The 25,223-nt window shown below is 45.4% G+C and overlaps 15 non-coding genes and 4 pseudogenes across 15 annotated transcripts; all 19 read right to left on the bottom strand.

Annotated features, from left to right (window-relative positions):
• Nucleotides 1–213: 213 nt before the first annotated feature.
• LOC141214727 (U2 spliceosomal RNA) lies at nt 214–404 on the bottom strand. The gene has a single exon (XR_012283923.1). It is a non-coding gene; the product is annotated as a U2 spliceosomal RNA (small nuclear RNA).
• Nucleotides 405–1,519: 1,115 nt separating this feature from the next.
• LOC141214971 (U2 spliceosomal RNA) lies at nt 1,520–1,699 on the bottom strand (annotated as a pseudogene).
• Nucleotides 1,700–4,652: 2,953 nt separating this feature from the next.
• LOC141214728 (U2 spliceosomal RNA) lies at nt 4,653–4,843 on the bottom strand. The gene has a single exon (XR_012283924.1). It is a non-coding gene; the product is annotated as a U2 spliceosomal RNA (small nuclear RNA).
• Nucleotides 4,844–5,957: 1,114 nt separating this feature from the next.
• On the bottom strand, nt 5,958–6,148 carry LOC141214729 (U2 spliceosomal RNA). The gene has a single exon (XR_012283925.1). It is a non-coding gene; the product is annotated as a U2 spliceosomal RNA (small nuclear RNA).
• A 1,115-nt stretch (nt 6,149–7,263) lies between these two features.
• LOC141214730 (U2 spliceosomal RNA) lies at nt 7,264–7,454 on the bottom strand. The gene has a single exon (XR_012283926.1). It is a non-coding gene; the product is annotated as a U2 spliceosomal RNA (small nuclear RNA).
• Nucleotides 7,455–8,568: 1,114 nt separating this feature from the next.
• Nucleotides 8,569–8,759, bottom strand: LOC141214731 (U2 spliceosomal RNA). The gene has a single exon (XR_012283927.1). It is a non-coding gene; the product is annotated as a U2 spliceosomal RNA (small nuclear RNA).
• A 1,115-nt stretch (nt 8,760–9,874) lies between these two features.
• Nucleotides 9,875–10,065, bottom strand: LOC141214732 (U2 spliceosomal RNA). The gene has a single exon (XR_012283928.1). It is a non-coding gene; the product is annotated as a U2 spliceosomal RNA (small nuclear RNA).
• Nucleotides 10,066–11,180: 1,115 nt separating this feature from the next.
• LOC141214733 (U2 spliceosomal RNA) lies at nt 11,181–11,371 on the bottom strand. The gene has a single exon (XR_012283929.1). It is a non-coding gene; the product is annotated as a U2 spliceosomal RNA (small nuclear RNA).
• Nucleotides 11,372–12,486: 1,115 nt separating this feature from the next.
• On the bottom strand, nt 12,487–12,677 carry LOC141214735 (U2 spliceosomal RNA). The gene has a single exon (XR_012283931.1). It is a non-coding gene; the product is annotated as a U2 spliceosomal RNA (small nuclear RNA).
• A 1,115-nt stretch (nt 12,678–13,792) lies between these two features.
• LOC141214736 (U2 spliceosomal RNA) lies at nt 13,793–13,983 on the bottom strand. Its single transcript, XR_012283932.1, has one exon. It is a non-coding gene; the product is annotated as a U2 spliceosomal RNA (small nuclear RNA).
• A 1,115-nt stretch (nt 13,984–15,098) lies between these two features.
• Nucleotides 15,099–15,283, bottom strand: LOC141214978 (U2 spliceosomal RNA). The gene has a single exon (XR_012284151.1). It is a non-coding gene; the product is annotated as a U2 spliceosomal RNA (small nuclear RNA).
• Nucleotides 15,284–16,077: 794 nt separating this feature from the next.
• LOC141214468 (U2 spliceosomal RNA) lies at nt 16,078–16,169 on the bottom strand (annotated as a pseudogene).
• A 1,115-nt stretch (nt 16,170–17,284) lies between these two features.
• Nucleotides 17,285–17,475, bottom strand: LOC141214737 (U2 spliceosomal RNA). The gene has a single exon (XR_012283933.1). It is a non-coding gene; the product is annotated as a U2 spliceosomal RNA (small nuclear RNA).
• Nucleotides 17,476–18,590: 1,115 nt separating this feature from the next.
• Nucleotides 18,591–18,781, bottom strand: LOC141214904 (U2 spliceosomal RNA). The gene has a single exon (XR_012284094.1). It is a non-coding gene; the product is annotated as a U2 spliceosomal RNA (small nuclear RNA).
• Nucleotides 18,782–19,896: 1,115 nt separating this feature from the next.
• LOC141214961 (U2 spliceosomal RNA) lies at nt 19,897–20,079 on the bottom strand. Its single transcript, XR_012284140.1, has one exon. It is a non-coding gene; the product is annotated as a U2 spliceosomal RNA (small nuclear RNA).
• Nucleotides 20,080–20,874: 795 nt separating this feature from the next.
• LOC141214480 (U2 spliceosomal RNA) lies at nt 20,875–20,966 on the bottom strand (annotated as a pseudogene).
• A 1,115-nt stretch (nt 20,967–22,081) lies between these two features.
• On the bottom strand, nt 22,082–22,272 carry LOC141214858 (U2 spliceosomal RNA). The gene has a single exon (XR_012284050.1). It is a non-coding gene; the product is annotated as a U2 spliceosomal RNA (small nuclear RNA).
• Nucleotides 22,273–23,387: 1,115 nt separating this feature from the next.
• On the bottom strand, nt 23,388–23,570 carry LOC141214962 (U2 spliceosomal RNA). Its single transcript, XR_012284141.1, has one exon. It is a non-coding gene; the product is annotated as a U2 spliceosomal RNA (small nuclear RNA).
• A 795-nt stretch (nt 23,571–24,365) lies between these two features.
• LOC141214469 (U2 spliceosomal RNA) lies at nt 24,366–24,457 on the bottom strand (annotated as a pseudogene).
• Nucleotides 24,458–25,223: the final 766 nt, after the last annotated feature.

The raw sequence follows: 25,223 nt of genomic DNA on the forward strand, positions 1-25,223 counted from the left end.
GCATTGCATCACATTACATGGCAATGCAATGCACAGTTGCTGAAGTTGAACCAAAATGAGCTTGTAATCTGGCTTCTGCAACTTTGAACATGAAAAATCCAATGAGGAGAAGAAAAGCAAAGCCAAAGAGTCCATCCCAAAATCCGACAAACAAGCAAAATGAACAAAAAACATTGAATTCAATTCTTTCTGATTTTAGAAACTGCATTAAAGAAGGGGTGCACCGGTCCTGGAGATACTGCAATACCAGGTCAATGCGTGGAGTGGACAGAGCAAGCTCTTTTTCCATCTCCCTGTTCTAAAAATCCATTTAATATATGGTCCCCAGATAGGGGACGTATCAGATATTAAACTGATAAGAACAGATACTACACTTGATCTTAGCCAAAAGGCCGAGAAGCGATAACCAGAATTGGTTTCAAACTACGGAGCCACCCAAGGATCCTGAAAAGTCCATTTGTGGAGATGAGCTCCTGGACTCCCGTTAAGAAGACATGTTGTCAACCTCTAGATCCCTTACATGCCTGCACTTTTCGGCTTGCTGCTGCTGCAATCCACGCGTTTTAGATCTGCATAACTCCACCTCTTTAAACACAGCACCTTCACCCCCTGCTGTTCCCACCCGCCTCAACACCGTTGGAAGGGAGGAGAACCAATTAAGGCGGGGGGTGGGGTGGAACGAGCAGCTGTCTACCCTTAGCAGGAGGGCTCCTGATTACATACCTCTCCTGCTGCTGCTGCTGCTGGCTGTCCAGCAGCAGACTGAAGGTGGCTGCTGCTGTGCACAGGTATATAAAGGCTCAGAGCCTATTATGACACGCGCAGCCAGCGTTCCATTGCCACATTCCATCTACTGCAGGCAGGATACCTGGCTGGCTGAATGTCGCTGAGAAGCTCACAGAGACCGCCATAAGCAACAGTTTAACAGAATGCCACAGACTAATCAACCAAACTTTTTGGGTTGGGTTCTCTTTTATAGTCTGCAGGCATTAAATGAAAGAAGTCAGTGTTCCAGCAGAAGGAGACAACGTTTCAGAAAAGGCATTGTAGCAAACCAAAAAAGAAATTTTAAGCGCAGCAGAGTAACCAGCGCACATACCTGTTAGCTCAGGTGAGTTTAAAAGGCTGCTGTTGATAACAAGGGCATTTGCTAAATAGATGGTGTGTGTGCAACAATATACTGAAAGGTCAATTATATTGTGCAGCTTATCTCACCACCTGTAGTTATTTAGGTGAAAGCTCCAAAATGCTTGCCTAATATGTCTGTTTATCCAAAAGGAAGTAAAAAGGGAGAGCTAGAAAGATAGCATTGCATCACATTACATGGCAATGCAATGCACAGTTGCTGAAGTTGAACCAAAATGAGCTTGTAATCTGGCTTCTGCAACTTTGAACATGAAAAATCCAATGAGGAGAAGAAAAGCAAAGCCAAAGAGTCCATCCCAAAATCCGACAAACAAGCAAAATGAACAAAAAACATTGAATTCAATTCTTTCTGATTTTAGAAACTGCATTAAAGAAGGGGTGCACCGGTCCTGGAGATACTGCAATACCAGGTCAATGCGTGGAGTGGACAGAGCAAGCTCTTTTTCCATCTCCCTGTTCTAAAAATCCATTTAATATATGGTCCCCAGATAGGGGACGTATCAGATATTAAACTGATAAGAACAGATTTTTTTTTTTTTTTTTCCACTCAGATTACAAGTCCCATATTTACCATTTCATGCTTTGCAATGATTTCCAAATGGTATTAGGTTGTTATCCATCATTGTGGGTCATATATCCATTTTTCCAATCTTATTTTATATATATACGTTTATATTATCACAATACAGTTATTCCATATTCTTTACATCACAACATTACAATCTTTACCATTACGATTTAAGGCAACATTCCTCTCTTCAGGCCATATGCTGCCAAGGCATTCAAAAGCCTTCCATCCAGAAACCGACCATCCCAAGCTTCTTCTACCTCTTTAGCCAACGACTGAGGTATTCTGTAAGTTGAAAAAAAACGATGCATATCGCTATAAATGTTATTCCACACTTTGCGCCTTAGACTAGCCTGACTCCCCCCTTCACAACTCTTTAGCATTTTCAACACTTCTTGTCTCTCCTCCATCTCCCTCATATTTTTTTCTGAAACATCCTTTGCTTTACTAGAGTCCTTCCCAGATGACAAAACTCCTTCAATTTCTTCTCTGGCTTCACATGCGACATCCTCTCTTTCTTCTTCACTAGTTTCTTCACCCTCCTCCTCCTCTTCCATATTACTTACAGCACCTTCCTTTTCATCCTGACTGGAGGACTCACTTTCCTCCTGATCTTCTGACTCCCTATCCACCTCCACTTCTTCTTCCAAGCTAGTATTTTCAATCTCAACGTCTGTGATATCACTCTCAGTATCTTCTTCCATATGATCACCTTCTTTTCTTATATCTCTTATTTGTTCCTCCTTCTTTTGAGATATGTTCTCTTCCGTTTCATCATGGGGGGCAGCTTCAGACTCTTCTTCTTTTCCATCTTCCTTGTCAACTGACTTCTCCTCCCTTTTATTGACAGGACAGCAATCATATAAATGACCACTGCCACCACATAGATTACATTTCTTACTTTTTTCACAATTCTCTGCCTTATGTCCCACTTCTTCACACTTGGCACACCACTGTAATGTACAGGAATCCTTTTCATGGCCATACTGTTTACAACGCCTACAAAACTTCGGCATACCTGTAAAGAACATATCTCCATTAACTGTCCCGATTTTGAATCTACTTGGTGGGAGTACCACAACACCATCCGAACTTTCCTTGAACTTGACCAGGAACCTCCACCTCGTGGTCCAAAAACCATATCGGTTAAACATTTTGCCAGCAGAACTCACTTTCTCACAGTACCGGGATAAAAAGGTCATGATCTCTTCTTCCAATATGAAAGGACTATACATCCTTATTACTATTAGCCTTTCCTTCCTAGGAAAATGCGACACAAAAAAAACACCTTCAAGTATCGAATCTTCCTTCACTAGATCCATTCTCTTCCAAAAGTCAGAAAAGATATCTTCTGAACAAAAAATAACATCATATATCCCTCTCTTCGGGAACTCCAACATAGACAAAACTTGTTCCATTTGAACTTCCAATAGTCCAAACAAAATCTTCTCTACCAAAAAAAACAAGCCAGACTTCTTCTTCTCTGGATCCAAAAAAATAAACCGCACTGCATTCTTCAATCTTGCAAAAACTGGGACCTCTTCACAGGTCAGCATATTTGGGCTTCTCCCGTCCATATCTTCACACCAAAGGTGGCAAAAATCCTCCTCGCCTACTTAAAAAAAGCAGGCAGGCTGATCGCCCCTCGTTGCCCCGGGACTAATCCGGCTCCCCAAAAGCAGCAAGGGGGTGAAGCCGCACTGCTACATGCAGCGATCCCCCGAGGCCAAGGAGCCGGGTACCCAAGGCACCTCTCAGCCAAGACCAAGGCAGCAACCGGTAGATCACTGCACTTGATCTTAGCCAAAAGGCCGAGAAGCGATAACCAGAATTGGTTTCAAACTACGGAGCCACCCAAGGATCCTGAAAAGTCCATTTGTGGAGATGAGCTCCTGGACTCCCGTTAAGAAGACATGTTGTCAACCTCTAGATCCCTTACATGCCTGCACTTTTCGGCTTGCTGCTGCTGCAATCCACGCGTTTTAGATCTGCATAACTCCACCTCTTTAAACACAGCACCTTCACCCCCTGCTGTTCCCACCCGCCTCAACACCGTTGGAAGGGAGGAGAACCAATTAAGGCGGGGGGTGGGGTGGAACGAGCAGCTGTCTACCCTTAGCAGGAGGGCTCCTGATTACATACCTCTCCTGCTGCTGCTGCTGCTGGCTGTCCAGCAGCAGACTGAAGGTGGCTGCTGCTGTGCACAGGTATATAAAGGCTCAGAGCCTATTATGACACGCGCAGCCAGCGTTCCATTGTCACATTCCATCTACTGCAGGCAGGATACCTGGCTGGCTGAATGTCGCTGAGAAGCTCACAGAGACCGCCATAAGCAACAGTTTAACAGAATGCCACAGACTAATCAACCAAACTTTTTGGGTTGGGTTCTCTTTTATAGTCTGCAGGCATTAAATGAAAGAAGTCAGTGTTCCAGCAGAAGGAGACAACGTTTCAGAAAAGGCATTGTAGCAAACCAAAAAAGAAATTTTAAGCGCAGCAGAGTAACCAGCGCACATACCTGTTAGCTCAGGTGAGTTTAAAAGGCTGCTGTTGATAACAAGGGCATTTGCTAAATAGATGGTGTGTGTGCAACAATATACTGAAAGGTCAATTATATTGTGCAGCTTATCTCACCACCTGTAGTTATTTAGGTGAAAGCTCCAAAATGCTTGCCTAATATGTCTGTTTATCCAAAAGGAAGTAAAAAGGGAGAGCTAGAAAGATAGCATTGCATCACATTACATGGCAATGCAATGCACAGTTGCTGAAGTTGAACCAAAATGAGCTTGTAATCTGGCTTCTGCAACTTTGAACATGAAAAATCCAATGAGGAGAAGAAAAGCAAAGCCAAAGAGTCCATCCCAAAATCCGACAAACAAGCAAAATGAACAAAAAACATTGAATTCAATTCTTTCTGATTTTAGAAACTGCATTAAAGAAGGGGTGCACCGGTCCTGGAGATACTGCAATACCAGGTCAATGCGTGGAGTGGACAGAGCAAGCTCTTTTTCCATCTCCCTGTTCTAAAAATCCATTTAATATATGGTCCCCAGATAGGGGACGTATCAGATATTAAACTGATAAGAACAGATACTACACTTGATCTTAGCCAAAAGGCCGAGAAGCGATAACCAGAGTTGGTTTCAAACTACGGAGCCACCCAAGGATCCTGAAAAGTCCATTTGTGGAGATGAGCTCCTGGACTCCCGTTAAGAAGACATGTTGTCAACCTCTAGATCCCTTACATGCCTGCACTTTTCGGCTTGCTGCTGCTGCAATCCACGCGTTTTAGATCTGCATAACTCCACCTCTTTAAACACAGCACCTTCACCCCCTGCTGTTCCCACCCGCCTCAACACCGTTGGAAGGGAGGAGAACCAATTAAGGCGGGGGTGGGGTGGAACGAGCAGCTGTCTACCCTTAGCAGGAAGGCTCCTGATTACATACCTCTCCTGCTGCTGCTGCTGCTGGCTGTCCAGCAGCAGACTGAAGGTGGCTGCTGCTGTGCACAGGTATAGAAAGGCTCAGAGCCTATTATGACACGCGCAGCCAGCGTTCCATTGCCACATTCCATCTACTGCAGGCAGGATACCTGGCTGGCTGAATGTCGCTGAGAAGCTCACAGAGACCGCCATAAGCAACAGTTTAACAGAATGCCACAGACTAATCAACCAAACTTTTTGGGTTGGGTTCTCTTTTATAGTCTGCAGGCATTAAATGAAAGAAGTCAGTGTTCCAGCAGAAGGAGACAACGTTTCAGAAAAGGCATTGTAGCAAACCAAAAAAGAAATTTTAAGCGCAGCAGAGTAACCAGCGCACATACCTGTTAGCTCAGGTGAGTTTAAAAGGCTGCTGTTGATAACAAGGGCATTTGCTAAATAGATGGTGTGTGTGCAACAATATACTGAAAGGTCAATTATATTGTGCAGCTTATCTCACCACCTGTAGTTATTTAGGTGAAAGCTCCAAAATGCTTGCCTAATATGTCTGTTTATCCAAAAGGAAGTAAAAAGGGAGAGCTAGAAAGATAGCATTGCATCACATTACATGGCAATGCAATGCACAGTTGCTGAAGTTGAACCAAAATGAGCTTGTAATCTGGCTTCTGCAACTTTGAACATGAAAAATCCAATGAGGAGAAGAAAAGCAAAGCCAAAGAGTCCATCCCAAAATCCGACAAACAAGCAAAATGAACAAAAAACATTGAATTCAATTCTTTCTGATTTTAGAAACTGCATTAAAGAAGGGGTGCACCGGTCCTGGAGATACTGCAATACCAGGTCAATGCGTGGAGTGGACAGAGCAAGCTCTTTTTCCATCTCCCTGTTCTAAAAATCCATTTAATATATGGTCCCCAGATAGGGGACGTATCAGATATTAAACTGATAAGAACAGATACTACACTTGATCTTAGCCAAAAGGCCGAGAAGCGATAACCAGAATTGGTTTCAAACTACGGAGCCACCCAAGGATCCTGAAAAGTCCATTTGTGGAGATGAGCTCCTGGACTCCCGTTAAGAAGACATGTTGTCAACCTCTAGATCCCTTACATGCCTGCACTTTTCGGCTTGCTGCTGCTGCAATCCACGCGTTTTAGATCTGCATAACTCCACCTCTTTAAACACAGCACCTTCACCCCCTGCTGTTCCCACCCGCCTCAACACCGTTGGAAGGGAGGAGAACCAATTAAGGCGGGGGGTGGGGTGGAACGAGCAGCTGTCTACCCTTAGCAGGAGGGCTCCTGATTACATACCTCTCCTGCTGCTGCTGCTGCTGGCTGTCCAGCAGCAGACTGAAGGTGGCTGCTGCTGTGCACAGGTATATAAAGGCTCAGAGCCTATTATGACATGCGCAGCCAGCGTTCCATTGCCACATTCCATCTACTGCAGGCAGGATACCTGGCTGGCTGAATGTCGCTGAGAAGCTCACAGAGACCGCCATAAGCAACAGTTTAACAGAATGCCACAGACTAATCAACCAAACTTTTTGGGTTGGGTTCTCTTTTATAGTCTGCAGGCATTAAATGAAAGAAGTCAGTGTTCCAGCAGAAGGAGACAACGTTTCAGAAAAGGCATTGTAGCAAACCAAAAAAGAAATTTTAAGCGCAGCAGAGTAACCAGCGCACATACCTGTTAGCTCAGGTGAGTTTAAAAGGCTGCTGTTGATAACAAGGGCATTTGCTAAATAGATGGTGTGTGTGCAACAATATACTGAAAGGTCAATTATATTGTGCAGCTTATCTCACCACCTGTAGTTATTTAGGTGAAAGCTCCAAAATGCTTGCCTAATATGTCTGTTTATCCAAAAGGAAGTAAAAAGGGAGAGCTAGAAAGATAGCATTGCATCACATTACATGGCAATGCAATGCACAGTTGCTGAAGTTGAACCAAAATGAGCTTGTAATCTGGCTTCTGCAACTTTGAACATGAAAAATCCAATGAGGAGAAGAAAAGCAAAGCCAAAGAGTCCATCCCAAAATCCGACAAACAAGCAAAATGAACAAAAAACATTGAATTCAATTCTTTCTGATTTTAGAAACTGCATTAAAGAAGGGGTGCACCGGTCCTGGAGATACTGCAATACCAGGTCAATGCGTGGAGTGGACAGAGCAAGCTCTTTTTCCATCTCCCTGTTCTAAAAATCCATTTAATATATGGTCCCCAGATAGGGGACGTATCAGATATTAAACTGATAAGAACAGATACTACACTTGATCTTAGCCAAAAGGCCGAGAAGCGATAACCAGAGTTGGTTTCAAACTACGGAGCCACCCAAGGATCCTGAAAAGTCCATTTGTGGAGATGAGCTCCTGGACTCCCGTTAAGAAGACATGTTGTCAACCTCTAGATCCCTTACATGCCTGCACTTTTCGGCTTGCTGCTGCTGCAATCCACGCGTTTTAGATCTGCATAACTCCACCTCTTTAAACACAGCACCTTCACCCCCTGCTGTTCCCACCCGCCTCAACACCGTTGGAAGGGAGGAGAACCAATTAAGGCGGGGGTGGGGTGGAACGAGCAGCTGTCTACCCTTAGCAGGAAGGCTCCTGATTACATACCTCTCCTGCTGCTGCTGCTGCTGGCTGTCCAGCAGCAGACTGAAGGTGGCTGCTGCTGTGCACAGGTATAGAAAGGCTCAGAGCCTATGATGACACGCGCAGCCAGCGTTCCATTGCCACATTCCATCTACTGCAGGCAGGATACCTGGCTGGCTGAATGTCGCTGAGAAGCTCACAGAGACCGCCATAAGCAACAGTTTAACAGAATGCCACAGACTAATCAACCAAACTTTTTGGGTTGGGTTCTCTTTTATAGTCTGCAGGCATTAAATGAAAGAAGTCAGTGTTCCAGCAGAAGGAGACAACGTTTCAGAAAAGGCATTGTAGCAAACCAAAAAAGAAATTTTAAGCGCAGCAGAGTAACCAGCGCACATACCTGTTAGCTCAGGTGAGTTTAAAAGGCTGCTGTTGATAACAAGGGCATTTGCTAAATAGATGGTGTGTGTGCAACAATATACTGAAAGGTCAATTATATTGTGCAGCTTATCTCACCACCTGTAGTTATTTAGGTGAAAGCTCCAAAATGCTTGCCTAATATGTCTGTTTATCCAAAAGGAAGTAAAAAGGGAGAGCTAGAAAGATAGCATTGCATCACATTACATGGCAATGCAATGCACAGTTGCTGAAGTTGAACCAAAATGAGCTTGTAATCTGGCTTCTGCAACTTTGAACATGAAAAATCCAATGAGGAGAAGAAAAGCAAAGCCAAAGAGTCCATCCCAAAATCCGACAAACAAGCAAAATGAACAAAAAACATTGAATTCAATTCTTTCTGATTTTAGAAACTGCATTAAAGAAGGGGTGCACCGGTCCTGGAGATACTGCAATACCAGGTCAATGCGTGGAGTGGACAGAGCAAGCTCTTTTTCCATCTCCCTGTTCTAAAAATCCATTTAATATATGGTCCCCAGATAGGGGACGTATCAGATATTAAACTGATAAGAACAGATACTACACTTGATCTTAGCCAAAAGGCCGAGAAGCGATAACCAGAATTGGTTTCAAACTACGGAGCCACCCAAGGATCCTGAAAAGTCCATTTGTGGAGATGAGCTCCTGGACTCCCGTTAAGAAGACATGTTGTCAACCTCTAGATCCCTTACATGCCTGCACTTTTCGGCTTGCTGCTGCTGCAATCCACGCGTTTTAGATCTGCATAACTCCACCTCTTTAAACACAGCACCTTCACCCCCTGCTGTTCCCACCCGCCTCAACACCGTTGGAAGGGAGGAGAACCAATTAAGGCGGGGGGTGGGGTGGAACGAGCAGCTGTCTACCCTTAGCAGGAGGGCTCCTGATTACATACCTCTCCTGCTGCTGCTGCTGCTGGCTGTCCAGCAGCAGACTGAAGGTGGCTGCTGCTGTGCACAGGTATATAAAGGCTCAGAGCCTATTATGACACGCGCAGCCAGCGTTCCATTGCCACATTCCATCTACTGCAGGCAGGATACCTGGCTGGCTGAATGTCGCTGAGAAGCTCACAGAGACCGCCATAAGCAACAGTTTAACAGAATGCCACAGACTAATCAACCAAACTTTTTGGGTTGGGTTCTCTTTTATAGTCTGCAGGCATTAAATGAAAGAAGTCAGTGTTCCAGCAGAAGGAGACAACGTTTCAGAAAAGGCATTGTAGCAAACCAAAAAAGAAATTTTAAGCGCAGCAGAGTAACCAGCGCACATACCTGTTAGCTCAGGTGAGTTTAAAAGGCTGCTGTTGATAACAAGGGCATTTGCTAAATAGATGGTGTGTGTGCAACAATATACTGAAAGGTCAATTATATTGTGCAGCTTATCTCACCACCTGTAGTTATTTAGGTGAAAGCTCCAAAATGCTTGCCTAATATGTCTGTTTATCCAAAAGGAAGTAAAAAGGGAGAGCTAGAAAGATAGCATTGCATCACATTACATGGCAATGCAATGCACAGTTGCTGAAGTTGAACCAAAATGAGCTTGTAATCTGGCTTCTGCAACTTTGAACATGAAAAATCCAATGAGGAGAAGAAAAGCAAAGCCAAAGAGTCCATCCCAAAATCCGACAAACAAGCAAAATGAACAAAAAACATTGAATTCAATTCTTTCTGATTTTAGAAACTGCATTAAAGAAGGGGTGCACCGGTCCTGGAGATACTGCAATACCAGGTCAATGCGTGGAGTGGACAGAGCAAGCTCTTTTTCCATCTCCCTGTTCTAAAAATCCATTTAATATATGGTCCCCAGATAGGGGACGTATCAGATATTAAACTGATAAGAACAGATACTACACTTGATCTTAGCCAAAAGGCCGAGAAGCGATAACCAGAATTGGTTTCAAACTACGGAGCCACCCAAGGATCCTGAAAAGTCCATTTGTGGAGATGAGCTCCTGGACTCCCGTTAAGAAGACATGTTGTCAACCTCTAGATCCCTTACATGCCTGCACTTTTCGGCTTGCTGCTGCTGCAATCCACGCGTTTTAGATCTGCATAACTCCACCTCTTTAAACACAGCACCTTCACCCCCTGCTGTTCCCACCCGCCTCAACACCGTTGGAAGGGAGGAGAACCAATTAAGGCGGGGGGTGGGGTGGAACGAGCAGCTGTCTACCCTTAGCAGGAGGGCTCCTGATTACATACCTCTCCTGCTGCTGCTGCTGCTGGCTGTCCAGCAGCAGACTGAAGGTGGCTGCTGCTGTGCACAGGTATATAAAGGCTCAGAGCCTATTATGACATGCGCAGCCAGCGTTCCATTGCCACATTCCATCTACTGCAGGCAGGATACCTGGCTGGCTGAATGTCGCTGAGAAGCTCACAGAGACCGCCATAAGCAACAGTTTAACAGAATGCCACAGACTAATCAACCAAACTTTTTGGGTTGGGTTCTCTTTTATAGTCTGCAGGCATTAAATGAAAGAAGTCAGTGTTCCAGCAGAAGGAGACAACGTTTCAGAAAAGGCATTGTAGCAAACCAAAAAAGAAATTTTAAGCGCAGCAGAGTAACCAGCGCACATACCTGTTAGCTCAGGTGAGTTTAAAAGGCTGCTGTTGATAACAAGGGCATTTGCTAAATAGATGGTGTGTGTGCAACAATATACTGAAAGGTCAATTATATTGTGCAGCTTATCTCACCACCTGTAGTTATTTAGGTGAAAGCTCCAAAATGCTTGCCTAATATGTCTGTTTATCCAAAAGGAAGTAAAAAGGGAGAGCTAGAAAGATAGCATTGCATCACATTACATGGCAATGCAATGCACAGTTGCTGAAGTTGAACCAAAATGAGCTTGTAATCTGGCTTCTGCAACTTTGAACATGAAAAATCCAATGAGGAGAAGAAAAGCAAAGCTAAAGAGTCCATCCCAAAATCCGACAAACAAGCAAAATGAACAAAAAACATTGAATTCAATTCTTTCTGATTTTAGAAACTGCATTAAAGAAGGGGTGCACCGGTCCTGGAGATACTGCAATACCAGGTCAATGCGTGGAGTGGACAGAGCAAGCTCTTTTTCCATCTCCCTGTTCTAAAAATCCATTTAATATATGGTCCCCAGATAGGGGACGTATCAGATATTAAACTGATAAGAACAGATACTACACTTGATCTTAGCCAAAAGGCCGAGAAGCGATAACAAGAATTGGTTTCAAACTAAGGAGCCACCCAAGGATCCTGAAAAGTCCATTTGTGGAGATGAGCTCCTGCACTCCCGTTAAGAAGACATGTTGTCAACCTCTAGATCCCTTACATGCCTGCACTTTTCGGCTTGCTGCTGCTGCAATCCACGCGTTTTAGATCTGCATAACTCCACCTCTTTAAACACAGCACCTTCACCCCCTGCTGTTCCCACCCGCCTCAACACCGTTGGAAGGGAGGAGAACCAATTAAGGCGGGGGGTGGGGTGGAACGAGCAGCTGTCTACCCTTAGCAGGAGGGCTCCTGATTACATACCTCTCCTGCTGCTGCTGCTGCTGGCTGTCCAGCAGCAGACTGAAGGTGGCTGCTGCTGTGCACAGGTATATAAAGGCTCAGAGCCTATTATGACACGCGCAGCCAGCGTTCCATTGCCACATTCCATCTACTGCAGGCAGGATACCTGGCTGGCTGAATGTCGCTGAGAAGCTCACAGAGACCGCCATAAGCAACAGTTTAACAGAATGCCACAGACTAATCAACCAAACTTTTTGGGTTGGGTTCTCTTTTATAGTCTGCAGGCATTAAATGAAAGAAGTCAGTGTTCCAGCAGAAGGAGACAACGTTTCAGAAAAGGCATTGTAGCAAACCAAAAAAGAAATTTTAAGCGCAGCAGAGTAACCAGCGCACATACCTGTTAGCTCAGGTGAGTTTAAAAGGCTGCTGTTGATAACAAGGGCATTTGCTAAATAGATGGTGTGTGTGCAACAATATACTGAAAGGTCAATTATATTGTGCAGCTTATCTCACCACCTGTAGTTATTTAGGTGAAAGCTCCAAAATGCTTGCCTAATATGTCTGTTTATCCAAAAGGAAGTAAAAAGGGAGAGCTAGAAAGATAGCATTGCATCACATTACATGGCAATGCAATGCACAGTTGCTGAAGTTGAACCAAAATGAGCTTGTAATCTGGCTTCTGCAACTTTGAACATGAAAAATCCAATGAGGAGAAGAAAAGCAAAGCCAAAGAGTCCATCCCAAAATCCGACAAACAAGCAAAATGAACAAAAAACATTGAATTCAATTCTTTCTGATTTTAGAAACTGCATTAAAGAAGGGGTGCACCGGTCCTGGAGATACTGCAATACCAGGTCAATGCGTGGAGTGGACAGAGCAAGCTCTTTTTCCATCTCCCTGTTCTAAAAATCCATTTAATATATGGTCCCCAGATAGGGGACGTATCAGATATTAAACTGATAAGAACAGATACTACACTTGATCTTAGCCAAAAGGCCGAGAAGCGATAACCAGAATTGGTTTCAAACTACGGAGCCACCCAAGGATCCTGAAAAGTCCATTTGTGGAGATGAGCTCCTGGACTCCCGTTAAGAAGACATGTTGTCAACCTCTAGATCCCTTACATGCCTGCACTTTTCGGCTTGCTGCTGCTGCAATCCACGCGTTTTAGATCTGCATAACTCCACCTCTTTAAACACAGCACCTTCACCCCCTGCTGTTCCCACCCGCCTCAACACCGTTGGAAGGGAGGAGAACCAATTAAGGCGGGGGGTGGGGTGGAACGAGCAGCTGTCTACCCTTAGCAGGAGGGCTCCTGATTACATACCTCTCCTGCTGCTGCTGCTGCTGGCTGTCCAGCAGCAGACTGAAGGTGGCTGCTGCTGTGCACAGGTATATAAAGGCTCAGAGCCTATTATGACACGCGCAGCCAGCGTTCCATTGCCACATTCCATCTACTGCAGGCAGGATACCTGGCTGGCTGAATGTCGCTGAGAAGCTCACAGAGACCGCCATAAGCAACAGTTTAACAGAATGCCACAGACTAATCAACCAAACTTTTTGGGTTGGGTTCTCTTTTATAGTCTGCAGGCATTAAATGAAAGAAGTCAGTGTTCCAGCAGAAGGAGACAACGTTTCAGAAAAGGCATTGTAGCAAACCAAAAAAGAAATTTTAAGCGCAGCAGAGTAACCAGCGCACATACCTGTTAGCTCAGGTGAGTTTAAAAGGCTGCTGTTGATAACAAGGGCATTTGCTAAATAGATGGTGTGTGTGCAACAATATACTGAAAGGTCAATTATATTGTGCAGCTTATCTCACCACCTGTAGTTATTTAGGTGAAAGCTCCAAAATGCTTGCCTAATATGTCTGTTTATCCAAAAGGAAGTAAAAAGGGAGAGCTAGAAAGATAGCATTGCATCACATTACATGGCAATGCAATGCACAGTTGCTGAAGTTGAACCAAAATGAGCTTGTAATCTGGCTTCTGCAACTTTGAACATGAAAAATCCAATGAGGAGAAGAAAAGCAAAGCCAAAGAGTCCATCCCAAAATCCGACAAACAAGCAAAATGAACAAAAAACATTGAATTCAATTCTTTCTGATTTTAGAAACTGCATTAAAGAAGGGGTGCACCGGTCCTGGAGATACTGCAATACCAGGTCAATGCGTGGAGTGGACAGAGCAAGCTCTTTTTCCATCTCCCTGTTCTAAAAATCCATTTAATATATGGTCCCCAGATAGGGGACGTATCAGATATTAAACTGATAAGAACAGATACTACACTTGATCTTAGCCAAAAGGCCGAGAAGCGATAACCAGAATTGGTTTCAAACTACGGAGCCACCCAAGGATCCTGAAAAGTCCATTTGTGGAGATGAGCTCCTGGACTCCCGTTAAGAAGACATGTTGTCAACCTCTAGATCCCTTACATGCCTGCACTTTTCGGCTTGCTGCTGCTGCAATCCACGCGTTTTAGATCTGCATAACTCCACCTCTTTAAACACAGCACCTTCACCCCCTGCTGTTCCCACCCGCCTCAACACCGTTGGAAGGGAGGAGAACCAATTAAGGCGGGGGGTGGGGTGGAACGAGCAGCTGTCTACCCTTAGCAGGAGGGCTCCTGATTACATACCTCTCCTGCTGCTGCTGCTGCTGGCTGTCCAGCAGCAGACTGAAGGTGGCTGCTGCTGTGCACAGGTATATAAAGGCTCAGAGCCTATTATGACACGCGCAGCCAGCGTTCCATTGCCACATTCCATCTACTGCAGGCAGGATACCTGGCTGGCTGAATGTCGCTGAGAAGCTCACAGAGACCGCCATAAGCAACAGTTTAACAGAATGCCACAGACTAATCAACCAAACTTTTTGGGTTGGGTTCTCTTTTATAGTCTGCAGGCATTAAATGAAAGAAGTCAGTGTTCCAGCAGAAGGAGACAACGTTTCAGAAAAGGCATTGTAGCAAACCAAAAAAGAAATTTTAAGCGCAGCAGAGTAACCAGCGCACATACCTGTTAGCTCAGGTGAGTTTAAAAGGCTGCTGTTGATAACAAGGGCATTTGCTAAATAGATGGTGTGTGTGCAACAATATACTGAAAGGTCAATTATATTGTGCAGCTTATCTCACCACCTGTAGTTATTTAGGTGAAAGCTCCAAAATGCTTGCCTAATATGTCTGTTTATCCAAAAGGAAGTAAAAAGGGAGAGCTAGAAAGATAGCATTGCATCACATTACATGGCAATGCAATGCACAGTTGCTGAAGTTGAACCAAAATGAGCTTGTAATCTGGCTTCTGCAACTTTGAACATGAAAAATCCAATGAGGAGAAGAAAAGCAAAGCCAAAGAGTCCATCCCAAAATCCGACAAACAAGCAAAATGAACAAAAAACATTGAATTCAATTCTTTCTGATTTTAGAAACTGCATTAAAGAAGGGGTGCACCGGTCCTGGAGATACTGCAATACCAGGTCAATGCGTGGAGTGGACAGAGCAAGCTCTTTTTCCATCTCCCTGTTCTAAAAATCCATTTAATATATGGTCCCCAGATAGGGGACGTATCGGATATTAAACTGATAAGAACAGATTTTTTTTTTTTTATCGAAAGCCCGAATTCGTGTACAAAACCCGAGTGCGCTTAAAAAAGTGACAAGTGCCACAAAAAAAAGTGCACTAGGATGCTGGTCTTCTTGAAACCTTCTCCAAAAGGAGAAGGGTCCCCCAAACCATTCCCCGTCCCTCCGTGCCAGAAGGCCACAGCGAGGCACAGGGACAAATAGCCACCTCCAGCCGGAGCCAGAGGCGACCCAATCTTACCCTCAATACCTGCCCGAGTTCTCACCCGAGCAAGGCACTGGGAGCCAAAGACTGTGCTCCCCTCCCGGAAGAGGGGAGCCAACAACGCTCTCCTCCCGAAAGAGGAGAGCCAGGGGGGTTCAGGGGGGAGCGGAACCTGATGGCCACACACTCCCCCCCTAGACCTGCCAAGAGAGGAACCCGTAAGGGAACCGCATCCCGACAAAATCCTAGTAAGGACGTGGACACACGTGAAAAAGTGGACACACAGTGACAAAAAAAAATTAAATAAATAGTGAAGGTTTCACAGTATAATACTGCCCGGACCTTCGACCGGGAATTGAAAAATTCCCCATCCTAAGGCCAGAAGGCCCGGAATAAGGGTGTGTGTGAAGAAAGAAATATTGAAGTGCTAGTGCAAATGTGCCATAAACTCAAGTGGGGTTCCCAATCCCAGTGAGTTAAGGCACCCCAGGGTCACCACTCCTGGGGCACTTCACACTTCGGGCTTTTGATCTTCCCCGGCCCAATGGCGTCGATCCTGGGGGGCCATGCTTTCCACCAGATGACTATATTAGCCACCTGGCGTACTAACAAGCGCCTAAACCCCAGTGTGCATAATGTATCAATCTACTAGGGCGGCAAACATCCAAAACCGCCTTTTCGAAAGATACTACACTTGATCTTAGCCAAAAGGCCGAGAAGCGATAACCAGAATTGGTTTCAAACTACGGAGCCACCCAAGGATCCTGAAAAGTCCATTTGTGGAGATGAGCTCCTGGACTCCCGTTAAGAAGACATGTTGTCAACCTCTAGATCCCTTACATGCCTGCACTTTTCGGCTTGCTGCTGCTGCAATCCACGCGTTTTAGATCTGCATAACTCCACCTCTTTAAACACAGCACCTTCACCCCCTGCTGTTCCCACCCGCCTCAACACCGTTGGAAGGGAGGAGAACCAATTAAGGCGGGGGGTGGGGTGGAACGAGCAGCTGTCTACCCTTAGCAGGAGGGCTCCTGATTACATACCTCTCCTGCTGCTGCTGCTGCTGGCTGTCCAGCAGCAGACTGAAGGTGGCTGCTGCTGTGCACAGGTATATAAAGGCTCAGAGCCTATTATGACACGCGCAGCCAGCGTTCCATTGCCACATTCCATCTACTGCAGGCAGGATACCTGGCTGGCTGAATGTCGCTGAGAAGCTCACAGAGACCGCCATAAGCAACAGTTTAACAGAATGCCACAGACTAATCAACCAAACTTTTTGGGTTGGGTTCTCTTTTATAGTCTGCAGGCATTAAATGAAAGAAGTCAGTGTTCCAGCAGAAGGAGACAACGTTTCAGAAAAGGCATTGTAGCAAACCAAAAAAGAAATTTTAAGCGCAGCAGAGTAACCAGCGCACATACCTGTTAGCTCAGGTGAGTTTAAAAGGCTGCTGTTGATAACAAGGGCATTTGCTAAATAGATGGTGTGTGTGCAACAATATACTGAAAGGTCAATTATATTGTGCAGCTTATCTCACCACCTGTAGTTATTTAGGTGAAAGCTCCAAAATGCTTGCCTAATATGTCTGTTTATCCAAAAGGAAGTAAAAAGGGAGAGCTAGAAAGATAGCATTGCATCACATTACATGGCAATGCAATGCACAGTTGCTGAAGTTGAACTAAAATGAGCTTGTAATCTGGCTTCTGCAACTTTGAACATGAAAAATCCAATGAGGAGAAGAAAAGCAAAGCCAAAGAGTCCATCCCAAAATCCGACAAACAAGCAAAATGAACAAAAAACATTGAATTCAATTCTTTCTGATTTTAGAAACTGCATTAAAGAAGGGGTGCACCGGTCCTGGAGATACTGCAATACCAGGTCAATGCGTGGAGTGGACAGAGCAAGCTCTTTTTCCATCTCCCTGTTCTAAAAATCCATTTAATATATGGTCCCCAGATAGGGGACGTATCAGATATTAAACTGATAAGAACAGATACTACACTTGATCTTAGCCAAAAGGCCGAGAAGCGATAACCAGAATTGGTTTCAAACTACGGAGCCACCCAAGGATCCTGAAAAGTCCATTTGTGGAGATGAGCTCCTGGACTCCCGTTAAGAAGACATGTTGTCAACCTCTAGATCCCTTACATGCCTGCACTTTTCGGCTTGCTGCTGCTGCAATCCACGCGTTTTAGATCTGCATAACTCCACCTCTTTAAACACAGCACCTTCACCCCCTGCTGTTCCCACCCGCCTCAACACCGTTGGAAGGGAGGAGAACCAATTAAGGCGGGGGGTGGGGTGGAACGAGCAGCTGTCTACCCTTAGCAGGAGGGCTCCTGATTACATACCTCTCCTGCTGCTGCTGCTGCTGGCGGTCCAGCAGCAGACTGAAGGTGGCTGCTGCTGTGCACAGGTATATAAAGGCTCAGAGCCTATTATGACACGCGCAGCCAGCGTTCCATTGCCACATTCCATCTACTGCAGGCAGGATACCTGGCTGGCTGAATGTCGCTGAGAAGCTCACAGAGACCGCCATAAGCAACAGTTTAACAGAATGCCACAGACTAATCAACCAAACTTTTTGGGTTGGGTTCTCTTTTATAGTCTGCAGGCATTAAATGAAAGAAGTCAGTGTTCCAGCAGAAGGAGACAACGTTTCAGAAAAGGCATTGTAGCAAACCAAAAAAGAAATTTTAAGCGCAGCAGAGTAACCAGCGCACATACCTGTTAGCTCAGGTGAGTTTAAAAGGCTGCTGTTGATAACAAGGGCATTTGCTAAATAGATGGTGTGTGTGCAACAATATACTGAAAGGTCAATTATATTGTGCAGCTTATCTCACCACCTGTAGTTATTTAGGTGAAAGCTCCAAAATGCTTGCCTAATATGTCTGTTTATCCAAAAGGAAGTAAAAAGGGAGAGCTAGAAAGATAGCATTGCATCACATTACATGGCAATGCAATGCACAGTTGCTGAAGTTGAACCAAAATGAGCTTGTAATCTGGCTTCTGCAACTTTGAACATGAAAAATCCAATGAGGAGAAGAAAAGCAAAGCCAAAGAGTCCATCCCAAAATCCGACAAACAAGCAAAATGAACAAAAAACATTGAATTCAATTCTTTCTGATTTTAGAAACTGCATTAAAGAAGGGGTGCACCGGTCCTGGAGATACTGCAATACAACGTCAATGCGTGGAGTGGACAGAGCAAGCTCTTTTTCCATCTCCCTGTTCTAAAAATCCATTTAATATATGGTCCCCAGATAGGGGACGTATCAGATATTAAACTGATAAGAACAGATACTACACTTGATCTTAGCCAAAAGGCCGAGAAGCGATAACCAGAATTGGTTTCAAACTACGGAGCCACCCAAGGATCCTGAAAAGTCCATTTGTGGAGATGAGCTCCTGGACTCCCGTGAAGAAGACATGTTGTCAACCTCTAGATCCCTTACATGCCTGCACTTTTCGGCTTGCTGCTGCTGCAATCCACGCGTTTTAGATCTGCATAACTCCACCTCTTTAAACACAGCACCTTCACCCCCTGCTGTTCCCACCCGCCTCAACACCGTTGGAAGGGAGGAGAACCAATTAAGGCGGGGGGTGGGGTGGAACGAGCAGCTGTCTACCCTTAGCAGGAGGGCTCCTGATTACATACCTCTCCTGCTGCTGCTGCTGCTGGCTGTCCAGCAGCAGACTGAAGGTGGCTGCTGCTGTGCACAGGTATATAAAGGCTCAGAGCCTATTATGACACGCGCAGCCAGCGTTCCATTGCCACATTCCATCTACTGCAGGCAGGATACCTGGCTGGCTGAATGTCGCTGAGAAGCTCACAGAGACCGCCATAAGCAACAGTTTAACAGAATGCCACAGACTAATCAACCAAACTTTTTGGGTTGGGTTCTCTTTTATAGTCTGCAGGCATTAAATGAAAGAAGTCAGTGTTCCAGCAGAAGGAGACAACGTTTCAGAAAAGGCATTGTAGCAAACCAAAAAAGAAATTTTAAGCGCAGCAGAGTAACCAGCGCACATACCTGTTAGCTCAGGTGAGTTTAAAAGGCTGCTGTTGATAACAAGGGCATTTGCTAAATAGATGGTGTGTGTGCAACAATATACTGAAAGGTCAATTATATTGTGCAGCTTATCTCACCACCTGTAGTTATTTAGGTGAAAGCTCCAAAATGCTTGCCTAATATGTCTGTTTATCCAAAAGGAAGTAAAAAGGGAGAGCTAGAAAGATAGCATTGCATCACATTACATGGCAATGCAATGCACAGTTGCTGAAGTTGAACCAAAATGAGCTTGTAATCTGGCTTCTGCAACTTTGAACATGAAAAATCCAATGAGGAGAAGAAAAGCAAAGCCAAAGAGTCCATCCCAAAATCCGACAAACAAGCAAAATGAACAAAAAACATTGAATTCAATTCTTTCTGATTTTAGAAACTGCATTAAAGAAGGGGTGCACCGGTCCTGGAGATACTGCAATACCAGGTCAATGCGTGGAGTGGACAGAGCAAGCTCTTTTTCCATCTCCCTGTTCTAAAAATCCATTTAATATATGGTCCCCAGATAGGGGACGTATCAGATATTAAACTGATAAGAACAGATTTTTTTTTTTTTTTTATCGAAAGCCCGAATTCGTGTACAAAACCCGAGTGCGCTTAAAAAAGTGACAAGTGCCACAAAAAAAGTGCACTAGGATGCTGGTCTTCTTGAAACCCTCTCCAAAAGGAGAAGGGTCCCCCAATCCATTCCCCGTCCCTCCGAGCCAGAAGGCCACAGCGAGGAACAGGGACAAATAGCCACCTCCAGCCGGAGCCAGAGGCGACCCAATCTTACCCCCAGCACCTGCCCGAGTTCTCACCCGAGCAAGGCACTGGGAGCCAAAGACTGTGCTCCCCTCCCGGAAGAGGGGAGCCAACAACGCTCTCCTCCCGAAAGAGGAGAGCCAAGGGGGTTCAGGGGGGAGCGGAACCTGATGGCCACACACTCCCCCCCTAGACCTGCCAAGAGAGGAACCCGTAAGGGAACCGCATCCCGACAAAATCCTAGTAGGACGTAACACACGTGAATAAGTGGACACACAGTGACAAAGAAATTTAAATAAATAGTGAAGGTTTCACAGTATAATACTGCCCGGACCTTCGACCGGGAATTGAAAAATTCCCCATCCTAAGGCCAGAAGGCCCGGAATAAGGGTGTGTGTGAAGAAAGAAATATTGAAGTGCTAGTGCAAATGTGCCATAAACTCAAGTGGGGTTCCCAATCCCAGTGAGTTAAGGCACCCCAGGGTCACCACTCCTGGGGCACTTCACACTTCGGGCTTTCGATCTTCCCCGGCCCAATGGCGTCGATCCTGGGGGGCCATGCTTTCCACCAGATGACTATATTAGCCACCTGGCGTACTAACAAGCGCCTAAACCCCAGTGTGCATAATGTATCAATCTACTAGGGCGGCCAACATCCAAAACCGCCTTTTCGAAAGATACTACACTTGATCTTAGCCAAAAGGCCGAGAAGCGATAACCAGAATTGGTTTCAAACTACGGAGCCACCCAAGGATCCTGAAAAGTCCATTTGTGGAGATGAGCTCCTGGACTCCCGTTAAGAAGACATGTTGTCAACCTCTAGATCCCTTACATGCCTGCACTTTTCGGCTTGCTGCTGCTGCAATCCACGCGTTTTAGATCTGCATAACTCCACCTCTTTAAACACAGCACCTTCACCCCCTGCTGTTCCCACCCGCCTCAACACCGTTGGAAGGGAGGAGAACCAATTAAGGCGGGGGGTGGGGTGGAACGAGCAGCTGTCTACCCTTAGCAGGAGGGCTCCTGATTACATACCTCTCCTGCTGCTGCTGCTGCTGGCTGTCCAGCAGCAGACTGAAGGTGGCTGCTGCTGTGCACAGGTATATAAAGGCTCAGAGCCTATTATGACACGCGCAGCCAGCGTTCCATTGCCACATTCCATCTACTGCAGGCAGGATACCTGGCTGGCTGAATGTCGCTGAGAAGCTCACAGAGACCGCCATAAGCAACAGTTTAACAGAATGCCACAGACTAATCAACCAAACTTTTTGGGTTGGGTTCTCTTTTATAGTCTGCAGGCATTAAATTAAAGAAGTCAGTGTTCCAGCAGAAGGAGACAACGTTTCAGAAAAGGCATTGTAGCAAACCAAAAAAGAAATTTTAAGCGCAGCAGAGTAACCAGCGCACATACCTGTTAGCTCAGGTGAGTTTAAAAGGCTGCTGTTGATAACAAGGGCATTTGCTAAATAGATGGTGTGTGTGCAACAATATACTGAAAGGTCAATTATATTGTGCAGCTTATCTCACCACCTGTAGTTATTTAGGTGAAAGCTCCAAAATGCTTGCCTAATATGTCTGTTTATCCAAAAGGAAGTAAAAAGGGAGAGCTAGAAAGATAGCATTGCATCACATTACATGGCAATGCAATGCACAGTTGCTGAAGTTGAACCAAAATGAGCTTGTAATCTGGCTTCTGCAACTTTGAACATGAAAAATCCAATGAGGAGAAGAAAAGCAAAGCCAAAGAGTCCATCCCAAAATCCGACAAACAAGCAAAATGAACAAAAAACATTGAATTCAATTCTTTCTGATTTTAGAAACTGCATTAAAGAAGGGGTGCACCGGTCCTGGAGATACTGCAATACCAGGTCAATGCGTGGAGTGGACAGAGCAAGCTCTTTTTCCATCTCCCTGTTCTAAAAATCCATTTAATATATGGTCCCCAGATAGAGGACGTATCAGATATTAAACTGATAAGAACAGATACTACACTTGATCTTAGCCAAAAGGCCGAGAAGCGATAACCAGAATTGGTTTCAAACTACGGAGCCACCCAAGGATCCTGAAAAGTCCATTTGTGGAGATGAGCTCCTGGACTCCCGTTAAGAAGACATGTTGTCAACCTCTAGATCCCTTACATGCCTGCACTTTTCGGCTTGCTGCTGCTGCAATCCACGCGTTTTAGATCTGCATAACTCCACCTCTTTAAACACAGCACCTTCACCCCCTGCTGTTCCCACCCACCTCAACACCGTTGGAAGGGAGGAGAACCAATTAAGGCGGGGGGTGGGGTGGAACGAGCAGCTGTCTACCCTTAGCAGGAGGGCTCCTGATTACATACCTCTCCTGCTGCTGCTGCTGCTGGCTGTCCAGCAGCAGACTGAAGGTGGCTGCTGCTGTGCACAGGTATATAAAGGCTCAGAGCCTATTATGACACGCGCAGCCAGCGTTCCATTGCCACATTCCATCTACTGCAGGCAGGATACCTGGCTGGCTGAATGTCGCTGAGAAGCTCACAGAGACCGCCATAAGCAACAGTTTAACAGAATGCCACAGACTAATCAACCAAACTTTTTATGTTGGGTTCTCTTTTATAGTCTGCAGGCATTAAATGAAAGAAGTCAGTGTTCCAGCAGAAGGAGACAACGTTTCAGAAAAGGCATTGTAGCAAACCAAAAAAGAAATTTTAAGTGCAGCAGAGTAACCAGCGCACATACCTGTTAGCTCAGGTGAGTTTAAAAGGCTGCTGTTGATAACAAGGGCATTTGCTAAATAGATGGTGTGTGTGCAACAATATACTGAAAGGTCAATTATATTGTGCAGCTTATCTCACCACCTGTAGTTATTTAGGTGAAAGCTCCAAAATGCTTGCCTAATATGTCTGTTTATCCAAAAGGAAGTAAAAAGGGAGAGCTAGAAAGATAGCATTGCATCACATTACATGGCAATGCAATGCACAGTTGCTGAAGTTGAACCAAAATGAGCTTGTAATCTGGCTTCTGCAACTTTGAACATGAAAAATCCAATGAGGAGAAGAAAAGCAAAGCCAAAGAGTCCATCCCAAAATCCGACAAACAAGCAAAATGAACAAAAAACATTGAATTCAATTCTTTCTGATTTTAGAAACTGCATTAAAGAAGGGGTGCACCGGTCCTGGAGATACTGCAATACCAGGTCAATGCGTGGAGTGGACAGAGCAAGCTCTTTTTCCATCTCCCTGTTCTAAAAATCCATTTAATATATGGTCCCCAGATAGGGGACGTATCAGATATTAAACTGATAAGAACAGATTTTTTTTTTTTTTTTATCGAAAGCCCGAATTCGTGTACAAAACCCGAGTGCGCTTAAAAAAGTGACAAGTGCCACAAAAAAAGTGCACTAGGATGCTGGTCTTCTTGAAACCCTCTCCAAAAGGAGAAGGGTCCCCCAAACCATTCCCCGTCCCTCCGAGCCAGAAGGCCACAGCGAGGAACAGGGACAAATAGCCACCTCCAGCCGGAGCCAGAGGCGACCCAATCTTACCCCCAGCACCTGCCCGAGTTCTCACCTGAGCAAGGCACTGGGAGCCAAAGACTGTGCTCCCCTCCCGGATGAGGGGAGCCAACAACGCTCTCCTCCCGAAAGAGGAGAGCCAAGGGGGTTCAGGGGGGAGCGGAACCTGATGGCCACACACTCCCCCCCTAGACCTGCCAAGAGAGGAACCCGTAAGGGAACCGCATCCCGACAAAATCCTAGTAGGACGTAACACACGTAAATAAGTGGACACACAGTGACAAAGAAATTTAAATAAATATTGAAGGTTTCACAGTATAATACTGCCCGGACCTTCGAACGGGAATTGAAAAATTCCCCATCCTAAGGCCAGAAGGCCCGGAATAAGGGTGTGTGTGAAGAAAGAAATATTGAAGTGCTAGTGCAAATGTGCCATAAACTCAAGTGGGGTTCCCAATCCCAGTGAGTTAAGGCACCCCAGGGTCACCACTCCTGGGGCACTTCACACTTCGGGCTTTCGATCTTCCCCGGCCCAATGGCGTCGATCCTGGGGGGCCATGCTTTCCACCAGATGACTATATTAGCCACCTGGCGTAATAACAAGCGCCTAAACCCCAGTGTGCATAATGTATCAATCTAGTAGGGCGGCCAACATCCAAAACCGCCTTTTCGAAAGATACTACACTTGATCTTAGCCAAAAGGCCGAGAAGCGATAACCAGAATTGGTTTCAAACTACGGAGCCACCCAAGGATCCTGAAAAGTCCATTTGTGGAGATGAGCTCCTGGACTCCCGTTAAGAAGACATGTTGTCAACCTCTAGATCCCTTACATGCCTGCACTTTTCGGCTTGCTGCTGCTGCAATCCACGCGTTTTAGATCTGCATAACTCCACCTCTTTAAACACAGCACCTTCACCCCCTGCTGTTCCCACCCGCCTCAACACCGTTGGAAGGGAGGAGAACCAATTAAGGCGGGGGGTGGGGTGGAACGAGCAGCTGTCTACCCTTAGCAGGAGGGCTCCTGATTACATACCTCTCCTGCTGCTGCTGCTGCTGGCTGTCCAGCAGCAGACTGAAGGTGGCTGCTGCTGTGCACAGGTATATAAAGGCTCAGAGCCTATTATGACACGCGCAGCCAGCGTTCCATTGCCACATTCCATCTACTGCAGGCAGGATACCTGGCTGGCTGAATGTCGCTGAGAAGCTCACAGAGACCGCCATAAGCAACAGTTTAACACAATGCCACAGACTAATCAACCAAACTTTTTGGGTTGGGTTCTCTTTTATAGTCTGCAGGCATTAAATGAAAGAAGTCAGTGTTCCAGCAGAAGGAGACAACGTTTCAGAAAAGGCATTGTAGCAAACCAAAAAAGAAATTTTAAGCGCAGCAGAGTAACCAGCGCACATACCTGTTAGCTCAGGTGAGTTTAAAAGGCTGCTGTTGATAACAAGGGCATTTGCTAAATAGATGGTGTGTGTG

Source organism: Phyllobates terribilis, unplaced genomic scaffold (assembly GCF_046119375.1).
Source record: "Phyllobates terribilis strain yellow unplaced genomic scaffold, ASM4611937v1 Scaffold_223__1_contigs__length_3252167, whole genome shotgun sequence".
Classification (NCBI taxonomy): Eukaryota; Metazoa; Chordata; class Amphibia; order Anura; family Dendrobatidae; genus Phyllobates; species Phyllobates terribilis.